The sequence below is a fragment of the Bidens hawaiensis genome, unplaced genomic scaffold (assembly GCF_021521415.1).
Source record: "Bidens hawaiensis isolate Kalapana, Puna unplaced genomic scaffold, B.hawaiensis_p1.1 tig00012418_1, whole genome shotgun sequence".
NCBI lineage: Eukaryota > Viridiplantae > Streptophyta > Magnoliopsida > Asterales > Asteraceae > Bidens > Bidens hawaiensis.
Genome location: NW_027492014.1, coordinates 730,197 through 743,464, shown reverse-complemented (window position 1 = coordinate 743,464; position 13,268 = coordinate 730,197).

Below are 13,268 nucleotides of genomic sequence, written 5' to 3'. Positions count from 1 at the left end.
CAACTTAAGCATCTCGATCTTCAAATATTTGGTCCGAGACATTGAGCCGGCTTGCGAGCCTAAACAAGCTTGTCATTTATATAACTTTTTAAAATATATATTTAATAATTGTTATAATGTTATAAAAATAACTAAGTAATATATATTTTTTATATATATAATTATAATAGAAAAAATATATAAAAATAATTATAATTATATAAAAGATAATTGATAAATAGCAAACGAATCGAGCCCGAGCTTGAGAGCGGAGCTCAGGCTCGACTCGGCTCGTTTGCACCTCTAATTCCGTCTCTTTTCCTAACGTGTCATAAGATTTGCCTTTGGGGTTCAATTATTTTTATGTGGTAGCTTATTAGAGTAAATTACGCGAATGAATTTAGGCTTATTCAAAAAGCTTTCGACTTGAAGTTTGGACTCATGACTTCCTCGATAAAAGCTCGAATAAAATTAGCTAAAAAAACTTGATTTGAAACAACTTGAGTTGAGTTGAATCACTTTTGCAACTGAGCCAAAATCGACCCGAGCTCAGCTCGGGTAATGGCTTGGCTTGTTGGCTCGATTTTAGGGTCTATAGTTTCAAAATTTGGCTCGAGTCTAGCTGAGCTGTCTCGTTTAATTTCGAGCTTGAGTTTCAGACCACACTGACTCGACTCGTGAACAGCCGTATTGGAATGATTAATGTGGTACAAATGTTTTGTGATTTTCTTTTTCTTTTAGAATTACGAATTTGGTTTTCTATGTTAAATTGTAACATGTTGTATCTTATACTAACAGCCATTTAAAATCATGTTAAACTTAACAGGTGACTGGATGAGTTATATGGATAAGGGAGAGATTAAAATATAAACCATAATACCTTATTGCAGTTAAAATTGTATGTATAATAATATAAGTATTGGTTTTTATTAATTTTAATTATCATCTTTTAGTGTTGTCGGTGTTAACTAACGAATTGGTTGCAGACAGTTCTATTTTTTAACGTATTTGTTCTCGCTGGTCCACGACTAACAAAGTTCTAACAATGTTAGTTGGAGGTCACCGAGAAAACGTTTTTGCCCGGAAAACTCCCATTTTTTTGGATAACTCTCTACATTTTAGTCTCAAACATCTAGGGATGAGATCGGGACCGTACCGGTACCGACCGGTCCCGGTCCCGAAAATCACTAATTTTTTGTACCGGTACCGAAATCTTCGGTTCGGTACCGGTACCAAAGGTAAAAAAAATCGGGAAATACCGGTACCGGTACCGGTACCGAAACTTAAAACTTTGGTACCGATTTGGTACCGACGTTACCAAATCGGTACGGGTTTCGGCACCGAATTTTCCCATCCCTACAAACATCTTTGTAACCTTGGATCGGACCTTTATGAACCATTGTCGGAATTGGCTGGTGGTGCTTAAGTGTTGGTGGTTGGCTGGTGGTGGTGGTTTTTAAGTTGAGTTTTCTGGCAAAAAAGCGAAAAACGTTTTTCCGACGACATGCAAGTAATAGTATAAGAATTCTGTTAGTCACGGACTATTGAGAACAAATAGTAAGATGAGACTATCAGCAGCCAATTCGTTAGTTAAAATCGATAACGATCAAAATATAGATTAGTAAAAAAATAAAAACCAATATGTACCTTAATAGTAAAGTTATTTGATACATAAATTATAAATGATAAACAAACGTATCAAGTGTCTACACGTGAACCCACGTGCTTATGCACGCAGCCAAATTAGTATTTCATATAAATAACTTTTGTTGCACCATTTGCCACTTATATAGTCCCTCGTGTGAGGTAAATTATTAGGTGTCAAAAACGAGTTGGGAAAATACATTAAGATAAATTATACGGTATACATTATTAGGACTAAAATCATTTAGGACCCGCTCGTTTCCCAGTCTCACAGAATTGAATGGAATTGTAATTAGAATTATATAGAATTTGGATTTGGAATCTGAGCATTCTATTAGGAATTGGAATTTGAATGAATTGAAATCAAATTTCATTATCGGTGTGTTGATTTGACAAATGAATTTTATTTTTTTAACGAGGATAACGATAGAAACATTTTAGTTTTTTAGATTTTTTTTATTTATATTTTGCATTATAATTTTTTTTTTGAAATTTTAGAGGTTTTGTATTACGATAAAAAAAACCCCTCAAAATAATATTAAAAATAAAATAAAAAATTTATAACTAAAATATAAATCAAAAACAAAAAAAATAAAAAAACTAAAATATTTTATTCGTTGTCCTCGTTAAAAAAATTCCAGTGAATTTACTTGAATTCTTTCACATTTTAAAGGGATTTGGAATTCCTTTATTTAAAGGAATTTGAAGGAATTGAATTACAATTACAATTTCAATTATTTAACAATTGAACGCACCAAAATGGAATTAAGATTCTAATTCTAACGAAACGAACACGCCATTATATGAGATTTTAATTCCAATTCCTTTGAATTCTCACGAATTCTGTGAAACAAACACGCCCTTATAAGCGTGCGTAACACAATAGAGTTTCATTAATCTTTCAAAAATATTTATTTTCTCTTTCTCTTGACAAATTGTGTGAAGCTAGAAGTGGTGGTAGTGAGGAGTTGGCATGGAAAACTCTCCGTATGGCCGTTTAAATGACAAAAATAGGGGTGTGTACATGTCTGTTTGGTTTGAGCTTAAACCAAACCAAAAAAATCCACAATAGTCCCTTTATATTAAGTTGGAGTAGATTTGATGAAAGTTTTTAGATAAACTTAAATGAGTTTTTTTAAATAAAACTTAATTAGATCTCAAACTTAAACCTCATACCTCAAACATAAGACTTTTATAAAAATTAGACGTTAGGTCGACCACAAAAAGTATTTTTGTAATTCAAAACGGAGAAATGCGACAAAATATGTAAGTTATAAAAGAAGATATACAAACTTATCCGACATGAAACATATTTTATAAAAAGATTGATTTTAATTGCGGACTTTTTTTACATAATCAAGTTATTTACACGCATACACCAAAAAAGAATAATTATAATAATAAAAATTTGGTTATAACTTTATCAATTCCTTAATTGGTTCATTTGTAAGTTTCTTGAAGAGTTGAATGATCATAGCTCTATATAACTATAATAAAGTAGAAATTAATTAATAAAATCAAAGTAGATAAGCTTTTATAATACCATAAGATGATGTAAATATAAGATAGTAAATTATAGTGTCAACTCCATTTCCACCGTTCATACAATTCTTGATCAATAATTCAATAAACTAATGTTAACCACAATTGGTTTCATAATTAGTTTATACTTTTAACAAAAACAATTTATTATGATATATTATTTAAACCCTTTTCAATTATTCAATAAGAGAACTCAATAAATAAAGAATTTCAGTCGACGTCACATATAACTAACGCCCAATATTATCACATAAATTATTAAAAATGTCCTAATACACTAATATAAATTTATTTTTTTATTTATTCAAAATTAGTTTAAAACATCTTTTACTTTCTAAAAACGCAAAGGCCCCAACGTCAAATACTCAAATCATTGCTTGCGGACAGCAAAAAGAAAGAAAACAAACTAGTTATATTTTGAAGTTGAAATAAAATTATACTAATACAGTGGTCTTAACTCTATATCACTTTATATACACACACATATCTATACTCTCTAATAAAAACCTACTATGTTTTGCCACTTATCACTCTCACATTAATCCTCACAATTTAAAACCAACTAAATCTCTAATATCATTCATTGTCATTTATTTGTTAACTAATAACTATTAAACACTCATTTGAAGGATGCAAATAACGGAATAAATATCTAGATTGTTTTAAACATTACTTTACAAAGATTTTCTCTTAACATGTATAATAATTTATTGTTTTTTTTTGTATTTCGCTTAATAATTAAATATTAATTTTTTCATCAATTACCCGTGTAATACACGGGTCTCAAACTAGATTAAAAAACACGTCAATATATATATATATAGGGGTGGATTATTGTACAATTATGGTTTATCGTACATTGCGTACGTGACCTTCCAGAGCGTTGGATTAAAAAACACATGGTGGCAGTTTCGTAAATAACCCAAACTAGTTCATGATCAAATTCGTCGATTACCAATCCATTCTGATCCAAATTCTGAACTCATCGCTCTGTCTCATCCAATTTCTAAATCCTAATCAGAGCTTAAAGTATGAAATTTCTAAAGTAAAAAAACCAAAATCAAAATGAAATGTCGTTGAATATCAAAAATCTTCAAAATTGATCAGAAAATGATGATTTAATCAATCAAATTAATGTGTAGAAGGATTTAGCTTCATCAATCGATTATGAAATTGCAGAATACTATACTCAACTGAGCACTGATTACGGTTCAAAATATTATGTTTAAACGTTCTGAACAAAACTGAAGACACTAAAACGTTCTGACACCTTTAAACGTTCAAGTTAAACGTTCTGACAAAAAAGAAAACCTTTAAAAGTTCAAGTTAAACGTTCTGACAAAAAATGAACACCTTTAAACGTTCAAGCCAAACGTTTTAACAAAAAACGAACACCTTTAAACGTTCTAAACAAAATTAAACGTTTTGACCAAAACGAACACCTTTAAACGTTTAAGTTTAGAAGTCCAGAACAAAAGGTTTAGAAGTTCAGAACAAAAAGTTTAGAAGTTCAGAACCCTAATCAGACCTCGAATATGAAATTAAACGTTCTAAACAAACCTTTAAACGTTCAGAAGCTAAAATATGAAATTAAACTATCTGTAACATGAAATTGAATGCTGAAATCACTTCATATAGTTTCATAATAATCAAGAAATCATCAATCGACCATCGATTTAATCATCGATTTCATCAAATGAACAAATCTTTAACGTATTTAAAGTTCTGCAAATGGGTGTTTTCAAATGGTGTATTTCAATTCAATTCAATTGAAGTGCTGATGGTGAAGGAGGTGTGCTGATGCCGCGAGTGGAGGGAGAGGGACAAGTAGATGAGTGTAATTGTAATTTTGGGTTTTTAAAAATCAACGTTTCGAAGTGTCGTGTACGTAATGTATGATAAAAGATTATTGTATTGGATCATATATATATGGGTGGGTTAAAATAAAAAGAGATAGTTTTCTAGGAATAAATCATAGTCATTGGATTATGTTAATCAATGGTTGAGATTTAAAATTACAAAAAACCAACATAGTTTCCTAGAATTACTCTTTCACCATTATAACCGACATAGTTTCTTAGAATTATTCTTTTATCATAGATTTTAATGCCAAATGTCAAAAATCTATTGGTTCTTACCATTCCTAGGAAACTCTTTATTCTTATTTGAACCCTTTTATATATATATATATATATATATATATATATATACTAGTTTTAGAGCCCGTGTCACACACGGGATAATTCAAATTATAAGTAAAAAAATAATTACACAGCGTATATAAAAAAATGTATTACATCTATGCTTGTATCTATACAATGTGTATATAAATTGATTTTATTTATATCACAAAATGATTTTTTTAAATGAACTTAATAAAAAAATGTCCGTGCAAAAACGTACCCGAAATGCTTCTTTCTATTGAAAAATTCATTCTCGGTGCCATATATGTATAATTGAAAGACTTTTGGTTATGAACCAATTTCGAAGATAAAGCTTCTCATATGATAGTAGGTCTAACCACTCAGCCTAAATACAAAAGAAGTGTTACCTTTATTGATATATTTATCAATTTACCATCCATCAAAGGAAAGTAGAACGTTAAATTGTAACAATGGATGTTCTTCAAGAGCTATGTTTTTCTGAGCTACACCATGAAAAAGATTTTGATAAGTTTTAGAGGGCTTCTCGACTTTGTCATAATGACAACATAAAAAATAACATGTTAACCAATTCAATCTTGTGAATATTCATTTGAGCATAGTTTTACATGATATGCTTTCCATACAACGTTTTGATCACCATTGAAAGAAAAATTAATGTTGGCATAAATATTTCAAATTTGATAAATGTTAGAAGCATTGATAGGCATGGGGGTGGCACGTCGAAAGTGTTCGCAATCTTTTCTTATATTTTAATAGTTGATGGAAAAATAGTCAGTTTTCCAAATCCCGAACCTTTTAATTATTTCAAAAAATGCCCTTAAAAATAAATTTGAAACTCGAATTATGTTTAAACTTCTAACTGTCATACTTTTGAAATTTTAAAGTCAACACTTTAAATTTATAACAAATTTGATGATAAATCTATCTTGCATTTTCAAACTTTTAAAAATACTCAAAATTTTCATTTTTGACCAGTTACAAATTTTAACCTAAATGCAGTTAACTTGTACTAAACAATCTATTTACCAACTTTTGGCCCATAAAATCAAATTTAAGTTCCACAAAAAAACCTGAAACAATTTTCATTTGAGAAACATGATTTATTGTTGATTTTTGAAATTCACTAAGTATATTGAAATATATAGTAAAATAATATATTAATATTTATATTTATAAAAATATATAGATATTATATAAATATAGTGTAAAAGGAAAGTGAATCATTATTAATTTATTATCTATATTAGGGTATATTAGTTTTGGAGGGGAAAAAATTATAAGAATTAACCAAAACATGACAAGTGTCTACATTTATTTTACTTTATTAGAATAGGTATATATATATATATATATATATGTGTGTGTGTGTATATATGCACGGTGAAGGTTAAGAGGTAGAACATTCAATGCAAAAATCACAACACGTAATGTATAAAGTTATGAAGTTTTAGGTGCAATATTGTCTTTAAAACACCATCATTTACCTTAACTTTAAATTCATAAAAAATAGTTACTTTTAATTTCAATAAGCTTTTCCTAATTTTATAATAGTTACACATGTACAGTATTTACCCCCTTATTCAAAGACAACTACCGTACAAATTTTTAACGGTCATACATTTTTCATACGCTAACATTGTTTTTTAAAAGTTATATCGTAAAAACAAGCATTTTTATTATATTTAATTAATTTGAGTATGATATTGCTATATTTTTTTAATTTAAAAAAAATGCATACTACGTGAGTACCAGTTAGAACCGGCAACATGTCGAGTCTACTGAGCTTAGGTCATGTGTATGACCCGATTAGGATCAGAACGAGTTGATACAAAAATGGTTAATTTGGTTTGGTTTGGATTGGGTCGGTACGGGTTCGAGTAGAAAGCGATCATATCATAACAGGTTTCATGTCAGAACAGTATCGGGTCACGCGGGCACCCAACTAGTACACCTTCATATGCATCTTTATTTAATAAAAAACTTGCTTAAAATCATATCGTCGTCTATTGCATAATATTCATGTATCTGACTACCAGTATTATTCGATACTTAGAAGTTTAAAACATCAAAAAAGTAATTTCATAATTAATCTAAACACATACAAAACAAAAACAAAGATCAGGTGATACTTTGTTGACTACGAAAATCAAAACATATCAAATGTATTTATTGTTATACATCAGGTCCAGATCACCAAATGGGTTAATTGGGTCACATATTTACCCGTACCGAAGACCCACCATGAATTGTCCGACTCATCAGCAGCCACTTCTAAGATTATTTAATATTCACTTTCTTTGTTTACAATTTCCAACAAGTTTATTTTCTTTTGTTTTCTGCATGCTTATTTATTTCTTTTTCTTTTTATTAACTTAGCACATGTCTCTGAGTGGTATTCTTAGACACGGTTGATTATCTGGAGTGATGAATCTGTATCTTCGGTTAAAGATCTTAGCCCAGCTTTTTGTTTTCGATGGTAAATCTACATCTGGAAATTGGAATCGATCATTGAACCATCCGTTTAATTATATTCAATTTCAATTCCTAACCGTTACCAATGATTTTACCATCATTTATAAAAACTCATGATCAGTAATTGTGTTTGGTTGGTTCGTTTGGTCAATTATGTGCACGGTGTTGTGCAAACACTACCAACTTATCAAAAAGTTCAAACACGACTAATGCCATAACAGTCACATGTTTTTGCGGCACTCAACGGAAAACGCTGCAAATGGTCGCCTAAGGAAGACGGTTAACGGCTTAACGCCCCCTAAGGAAGACGACTGAAGTCGAAGACGTAATTACAACTAGCAGCGTAGTACAGATAACTTGACCAACATATCATCTTTCATTTAAATCAATTGCTTAACCATTACACTGAATAAAGATACAATTAATCTTTATTGCTAAATATTAAATTACTAAATTTTCTGATTTAATTTCAAAAGTATAAAAATTATAATACTACACATAGAAACAAAATAAAATATTTAAAAAGCATTGCAAGTTCTTAAATTTACACAAGTACATATCAAGACAGTCCAGATGTGCAAAATTTTATCAACACCAGTTTAACAATTTCAAGTCCACACATATGAAAACTGTCCCAAATTTTTCAATCAACTTTTCCAATCATAAGAAAACATGGACAAGTTTTGTTAAAACTCGAAACCTTACCAAAACGGTCAAGCGCTGCTGCTGCCCCTTCTTTGAACCGGTTTATAGAGAACAACGTTCACATATTTGGCCCGAAACCGATGCGAGAACCCGAGTGCCACAACCGACCGTGGAGCCTCCCGGTTTTCAATGTAGAGATGGTTCAAGACAACATGTTGAGGGTCGGGTAGGGGTGCAGCGGGGACTCGGTTGGTGGGGTAGCTTAGCACAGTGTGTTGCAGGTGTTGAGGAACTACAGGTGGGTCCCGCCCGTCGTCTTCGCTTGCGGTGTAGATGTTGTTGTAGCTTGCGTCGGGTGATCTTGGGACTTCGAAACCGGCTACAACAGGTGTTTCCTAAGACAGGGTTGTTTTTAAAAAACAATATATTACGATGATTAAAATCTTTGAATAAAATGACTAGAATGTTGTGTGCAATGATATTATTAATGATTTGACCATTTTATTTAACGAGAATTGGGGAGGCTTACTTGATCTTGACCACGAGAATTGTTCATATTGAAGAAGAAATGCAGATTAAATTAATTCCGAATCATTAAAAGGGTCCACTGAATTGGTTAACCTGAAAGACAATAATAATAAATAACTGATAACTCAATCTCGCAGTAACATGTTATCAATACGTAAAACAAAAACAGTATTCAACATGATACACTTTGTTAGATGGTTCACCAGTAAGCAATGGAAGATGGTGGAAAACTTGCTATGAGATTGACACTATTAACTTATTAAGTTTGTGGAATGCGGTTCACTAACTACTAATTTCATGGAGCATTAAAGGGATAACCTCAAGCCCGTCCGATGGCCTTGTAACTTGTAAGTAATATATTTGGAGGTAAAGAAGCACAAATGCTATTTAGGAATACTGGTGTTATGATCCAATCTAACTGGTGTCATGATAAATTATGTAACAAATAAACTACCGATAAGTATAGTACTTAATTTAATAAGACTCAAGAGTCCTCAAAAACAAACTTTAATTGCAGAAAAATTAGTGTATGCAATTAGTAGTTGAGATGCAACATACATGTTGTGCACCACCCTTTGGTGCACATCTGGTATCTCCCACCTAAAAGATCACATTATTCGTCTATTCATATTGAGAATGTTTTAAAAACGAACAACATGACAATGTCTGATCTAGAGTTGGGCTTCAATGGCCTTAAACCTAGTTAGTCAATGGATCAAGGCACAAAGGGCGGGCCTTTTGCCTAGGTGCTTAAAAGCGCGCGCCTGAGACAAGCAAAGTGCACGGTTTAAACAGACATTTTTAGCTGTTTTAAACTACTATAGTTTATACTGTTTTAGACAAGGTTTCAGCTAGTTCAAACTTTAAACAAACTTTTTGCAGATTTTATCCAGTTTTTCAAGGTCTTTTGCGCCTAGATGGCTACAAGACACTATTGCTGCGCTGCGCCTAATATGTATAGCGCACACCTGGAATACATAGCATGAAAATACATCTTCGATTCACCTCTATAGTTTATACTTTATAGCAGTTTATCGCTTGGTATTTAGCACTTGACATAGGGTTCAAAAGCTTAAATGAAAGTGTATACTGTGTACTTTATAGCAGTTTATGTCTTGATATCTGGCCATTAGATCCTGTGTGTAAGCTTTATAATGAAAGATTATTAACTTGTTTTCATGTCACAATCAACAACTCATAACCCTCACATTCCACATCAAAAACATTTAGTCAAGTCTCCACCAGGACCACCACACTTATCCACAATCACTTTTTAAATCAATAATTTTAATCATTTGTGGTTTTAAATGATGCTGCTTGTCAATTGTCTCCCACAGAAAAACATACGCATACTGCAGGTATATAACATTATAATCATACTTCACTATCTCTGTCATGAAAAAAGACTTAACTTTCATACAATTACACTATCATTCCACCAGTCACAAGCATTCGATTTGCAATCTCACTTAATATCAAACAATAAGTAGAAATCGATGTCCTAGAAAATCTGAATCAAACATCAAAAAGGTAGTCACAAACTCACAAATTCTCGACCTAAAAATTCTTTTGAATTATTAACAAAATGATACTCCTAAATTTTACGCCTTGCTTGCGGTGCGCACATATAATGTATACATGTGTGAACCCTCGGGTGGGCAAAAGTGAAATTGCCCTAATTTTGACGTTATTTTACTAATCTCGTGAAAATAATGTTAAAAGTTGCGGAAGGTTAATCAGGCATCATGTGGTTATGTTGAAAGCCGGAAGACAAGGGTACATGCACCAATCAGCCGGTGTCCCGATGGTTGAGTGTTATTGCCTTATGTCCAAGGCTTGATGCAAAACTACTATCGAGCCGGGAGTCTCACCGGAAGCAGCCTCTCTATTCCTATAGGGGTAGAGGTACTCAGACCTACGATAGCTTTGCTATTGGTGGGATATACCGAGTACGATGATGATGATGATGATACTCCTAAATTTTCCGAATAGAATCTAACTCCTAGGGATGAGACCGATGAGTGAAGCCTTATAAAGCCTCATACCACACCAATTTTTTCGGTTCGATACCATTAAAAATACCAAAAAACACAGAAACAGAATGGTGTCATACCAGTACTGAAAACATGAAAATCGAGTACCTATACCAATTGTGTCTGGCCAGTACGATCCCGGGATTCTATAGAAAGCTATACAGTCGATTTTGTCAATATATCACCGATATCAGTCCCTTGGTAAAATATCGGTGCAAAGTATCGGTCATAATGTATGTCTCGATATTATCGGCTTTTGACTATGCAGTCAATACCGCCGATACCATAGTTATCAAATGCGTTAGGTGCACTCAAGGCGTATAGGCCTCGTCTAGGTGCAAAAAAACGAGGGCAAGAGGAAAAATAAGCGCACTTAAATAACACATTTAAAATATATTATGTATACGAAAAATAATACTATTCTTCAAATAAAATAAACAAAAGCTATTATATAACATTTAGTATCATCTAATTAGTACCAAAAGTTCTAAAATAGTCAAGAATCAAAATGCGAATCCAAAACTTGAATAACCAAATGTATCAGGATATTGCCTTTTGACTTCTCCTAGATCTTAGTTTCAATAGCAACCCTTGCGTTTCTTTTGCTCGGCTCTTATGTTCTCATGTTCTTGCATAGACAATGCCGAAGCGCTCACCTAAGAACTCGAAGCGCATTTATTGAGCCGGCGCAAGAAGCAGGGCTTTTAACAACTACGGCCGATATATCACCGATACATATATATATATATATATATATCAGTTCTCGGTACCTTGATAAAATATCGGTCAGACCGATTATATCGGCGATATTGACCGATATTTGACCCCAATATATCACCGATATTCCCGATACCAGTGTTTTAAGTCATAATTATCAATTTTTAGTGTTCAATGTTAAGTATTCTAAGCCTTAATCACTTCCTACTTGCTACGATTGTTAGTGTTTTATAAGTTCCAAAAGGTTAATTTGTTAATGCCAGGAAAGCACGTATACTTAATTATTAGCGTGTTAATTATAAAAAAAAAAGTGTTAAATTGCTATATATCCTAAACTCTACATGATATTAAAATTACCGACATCTCACCGACACCTCAAATACCGGTCCGTGACTGATATCCGATATTTTTCCTCATTAACTACATAGATAGAAATTGCTCATCCCTAAATCATACGCTAACGTCAAAATTTTCACATCGAATACGAGATCTAAACAATACATATCATTCTAACAAATTTAAACGTATGTAATTCAATAATCGATCAAATTAACAGCAATTTATAACAAACAATAACGGAAATAATAAAATTAAAAAAAACGTACAAATATTTATAATAATTATACCTGTTAGAGTATTAATTGATCGATCAGGCTTCAACTATATGACGATTGTTTCAATTTACACGAACCTCAATTACGCAATTGAGAATATTATTATTATTATTATCATTGGAAGTTTGGAACCCTAGAAATCGGTTTGAAGATGGAGAAGAGGTTATATTTAACGGACCGAGAGTTAGGCCCACTGAGACAGCATTAGGCCCACTCCTCGTGATCCATTTGACTTGGAGTTGGAGGGATACGTAAAATTAATATTTCACGTTTTTTGCGTTTATTTTTTGAATGAGCGTTTGGGTTACCGACGGATCATTTTTATTTCATCCTTCGGCTTAGATGAGAGAAAGTTATATGCGTTAAGGCAGGGATGTAAACGAGCCGAGCCGATCAGCCGAGCCCGAGCTCGATCAGGCTCGAGCTTAGCTCGTTTAACTTGTACAGAGCTCGAGCTCAGCTCGTTTTGAGCTTTATTTTCAAAGCTTAAACTCGGCTCGTGAGCAGATTTTCAAGCTCGAGCTTAGCTCAGGCTCGGCTCGTTTACTATTTATCAATTATTTTTTATATAATTACAATTATTTTTACATATTTTTCTATTGTAATTTTATGTATAGAGTAATATATATTATTTAGTTATTTGTATTTATTTTTTCATAACATTATATATATTAATTAATAATTATTAAATATGTATTTTAAAGTTATATAAATGACGCTTAAGCTCGATAAGTGATGCTCGGGCTCGGGCTCGTTTATTAAACGAGCTTACTTTTAGGCTTGAGCTCGGACTCGGGCTCGATTGAGCTCAGCTTGATCGAGCTTTTTAATGGGCAGATCTCGAGTAGCTCGGTTCGTTTGCGCCCCTATGCGTTACATCTGTGTTTCTGTTTCTACATCAGATTTGATATAATTGGAATATGTAAGCA